The sequence below is a fragment of the Bubalus kerabau genome, chromosome 5 (assembly GCF_029407905.1).
Source record: "Bubalus kerabau isolate K-KA32 ecotype Philippines breed swamp buffalo chromosome 5, PCC_UOA_SB_1v2, whole genome shotgun sequence".
NCBI lineage: Eukaryota > Metazoa > Chordata > Mammalia > Artiodactyla > Bovidae > Bubalus > Bubalus kerabau.
In genome coordinates, this window is record NC_073628.1 from 91,184,052 (window position 1) to 91,188,060 (window position 4,009).

Consider the following 4,009-nt stretch of genomic DNA (forward strand, 5'->3'; position numbering starts at 1 on the left):
TGCATAACTGAGTCACTTTGCTGCACACTTGAGACTAATACAGCACTATATATCATTTAAAAATTACAATGTTTGCATGATGAAAAAAAATCATAATAGGAAGGTCAAAAGACAGGAAAAAAAAAAGATACTCTTTTAATCCAAACTCCTAATCTGGGATTAACATATACACACTACTATATATAAAACAGAACCCACAAGGACCTACTGTATAGCACAGGGAATTTAACTCAATATTCCATAATAACCAATATGGGAAAAGAAAGTGAAAAAGAATAGATGTATGTATATGTATGAATATGTATACACTTTGCTGTACACCAGAGACTAACACAACTTTGTAAATTAACAACACTCTAATATAAAATAACACTTTAAAAATTTTAATAAGTAAACGGAATATATATATGGAAATATTTACAGTTAATATGACATGATATGGATATGGATTTGTGCTTTAATGCACAAAAGCGAAAACAAAGAAAGGAAAGAAAGAATAAAAAAGGGAAGAAGGAAAGGGAAAGAAGAAGAAGTGGGGGAGAAAAACAGGTAAAAATATTGATTAATGAATATTGAGACGGGTTCTCAGGCTGCTACTGCTGAGTTGCTTCAGTCGGGTCTGACTCCGTGCAACGCTATAGACGGCAGCTCATGAGGTTCCCCCGTCCCTGGGATTTTCCAGGCAAGAACACTGGAGTGGGTTGCCATTTCCTTCTCCAATGCATAAAAGTGAAAAGTGAAAGTGAAGATGCTCAGTCGTGTCCAACTCTTAGCCACCCCATGGACTGCAGCCTACCAGGCTCCTCCGTCCATGGGATTTTCCAGGCAGGAGTACTGAAGTGGGTTGCCATTGCCTTCTCCGGGGTTCTCAGGAGGGATATTCAAATTATTCTCTCTACTTTGGTGCACGTTTCACATTTTACTTTTAAAAGTTTTAAACACATAATATACTAGATCATTCTCCTACTTAATTTTCCAACCAAACATGATTATTATATGAGTGTGTCTATTGGAAAGGGTGGGCAGACAGAAAGACGTTCAGACATGTATTTAAAAAACAAAGAGAAAATCATTCATGGTCACATTGTCCAACAACAACCAGCATAGTCACTGGGGTCTATTCTCACCTGGACTTCCCTCACATTCACACCAATGATGGTTATTATCCTATTCTATCAGTTTAAATGGCCCAACCTTGACGTTTTAAGTGGCATTACTTTCATAACCAGAAAGACAATCCTCTCATAGGTTCATTGCCTATTTACATTTATTCTTTTATAAATTACCTGTTTTGAGGGGTTTGCTGTCTATATTACAAACCTGTTTTTCTGCAGTCACATAGTTGCATAGAAATTTGCACAGACCATGTGATGTAACTATTAATGGGAAAAGGAGAAGGAGCCACTGAAGTTTGGCAGCTCTGAAGATTCCAGTGCCCTGCATGTCAAGACCCAGCCCAGCCTCCTTGATTCTCCAGGCAACTGTGTTTCACAATCCAGAGAGCATCATTCACCTAAAGACAATGTACTACTCTATTCAGAAAGTATAAATAGAAAACTGCTTCGAGAGTCCCAGATTTTCTTGGCTGCAAATATTTGTAGGAGATAAAATATAAAACAAGACTGGCAAGGAGGATAAATTTAAAATATAGATTACATTTTGATGAAAATTATAAAGAGCATGTGACAAACCACCATTTTGTTACTAAAAGACATTGCTCCTTCTATTCAAGGAACAATTGTTTCAGAAGGGTGGTTAAAGTGCAAAGAAATTGTGATCAGGTATCACGACTTCAGCTAAGCATGGCAGGATCCTTTGCTGCTCTGAGTTTTATTGTTTAGACATCTCTTCCATGCTTTTATATTTGTTCTCTTTGTTTTCCATTCTGTGATCGCTTTCTGTCCTTGCCTCCAAAACTCCACTCTTAAAACCATTCAGTGTAAAAGAGTTTCCTCTTCACCACTCCTTTTTCTCTTGGATCTTTCTGTGTTGATTGCTGGAAGTCAAGATTCAAGGAAAATCAAGGGCTTTCAAGAAACTGTGATGCATTTGTGTGAGGCTGTGGCAGGTAGAGAATAGACAAGTATTGAGGAGTCAATGGATGAAGAGAAAAAAAAAGGTCAGCATCCAAGTGCTTGAAAGAAATTGGCACAGGAAAACAGAGTTGGGAGAAGCAAGAGTAATAGAGAGAAAGCAAGAAAGACAAAGTGTATTGAGCATCTACTCTGTGACATATCACTTACTGACATGATCTCATTTCATCCTTGTAAATCTGGGAGACAGGCATGTTACCCATATTGCACAGAGTAGGAAATGGCAACTCAGAAAGGCTAAGTAAGTGCTAAAAGTCACACAGCTTGTGCATGTTGTTAGCAAGATTCAATACCAGCTGTATCTGGCCTTTAAGGCCATGGCCTTCCTAAAATTACACTCTGAAAGAATAGAAAGGGAATACGGGTCATGGAGAAACAATGGATTCTAAGATATCAATGAAGTCATGAAAGTGGCATTTCTTCAAAGATACATAATAGCTTCATAGAATTATCTTTAACTCTTACCATTTTCCTTGAAAAATCATGATAACAAGGTCATCCAGACTATACAAATGGCAAACTCGGGCACATCTTAAGTAAGATCTGCTCTGGTGTCCAGGATATGGATTTAATTTAATTCCATAAGATTTGATTTTCAGAAAGGTCATTGTCTGGGGGAAAAAAAGAGGAAAAATAGGAAGTAGGGTGTATGTATGGGGTGTATAGCACCTGAGAGAGTTTGTGCTGAAAAAGAATTTAAACTTGGGCAGGTGTTATTGGTTTTATCTGAATTGCCCTCTTACATCTGCCTGGAGAACCCCTATTGATCCTGAAAAGCCCCACTCAGCTATTACCTGCTCATGGCTCCTGAGTCAATCAATTCCTTCTTTATATAATTTCTGTATCTTTTCCTTTGAGGCTCATCCTGTGTAGTTATGTCATTCTCCACCTTTTTTATCTATGGAGTTGTAGGGAAAGAGCAATTAGCCAAGATGGTAGTAGTCAGGCTCTCCAGCCCCACTCCCTCTCACTCCTGCCTCACAGTGCTCTCGCCCCCATCCCACATTCTGTAAACAGTGACTTTGCATGGTTATATAACAGCTAAGATCATTTATAGCACCGCACACATGCACGGTGCCTATACAAGCACAACCTGAAAAGCCCTTGCCTGAGATTTGGCAGTGTCAACCATTAGAGAATAAAGCATGTCTGCCTTGCTGCTGTGAAACAGCTCCTCACATCTTCCAGCTTCTTCCCATCTGCTTCCTAGCTCATGCCTTCCCTTCCCTGGATTCAGGGAACAGCAAGACAGGAGTCTTCTCACTTCCTGATACAAGAATGACATTACAGTCATTGATATCTTACAGTCTCTTCTCCAGAAGTCCTACATCATCCTGTGTTTATTTTATGCCCATAAGGAAAACCCAGCTCATCTCTAATCTGTACAGCCTCTCTTTCTGACTGTAATCCTTTCAGCTTTTCATTTTAATACACATTCTTCCACCTCAATGAGCCCTCCAGTCCTTGCTTAGATTCTGTAACTTAAAACTTTCACCACTCTTTAACCAATACTCTCAACTCCCATGCCAATTTGTGAATCCATTGCACCTGCCCCCAAAATCATACTCCTGGATCAATTCAACCACTCATCTTCTCCCTGCCATACCTGAGTTGTTAAGTACTAGAGAGAAAGGTCATACACCTGTGCAGATTAGCGACAATACAAATTCATTCTTTTAAATCTTAATTCCATTCTGAGAGTTTAAATTGTAATGACTTTAAACAATGATTTATTTTTATCCCTCATGGTTATGTAGGTTGGCTGGCTCAGTTGGATGATTCTTGCTCAGGGCCTCCCGCGCAGGTGTTACTATGTGGTAGCTGTAGCTGAAGTCATCTGAAGGTTCATATGGGCTCAACAGCCTAAATAACTGAATCATATGGCCAGTTATTGGTAGGACGTTCAGCTAAAACTG

General features: G+C 39.1%; 1 long non-coding RNA gene across 1 annotated transcript; it reads right to left on the bottom strand.

Moving 5' to 3' along the window:
* Positions 1-1,251: 1,251 nt before the first annotated feature.
* LOC129653975 (uncharacterized) lies at positions 1,252-3,675 on the bottom strand. The gene is made up of 3 exons (XR_008715332.1): positions 2,888-3,675; positions 2,559-2,704; positions 1,252-2,059 (listed from the first exon to the last, which is right to left on the bottom strand). It is a non-coding gene; the product is annotated as an uncharacterized LOC129653975 (long non-coding RNA).
* Between the last annotated feature and the right edge of the window lie 334 nt (positions 3,676-4,009).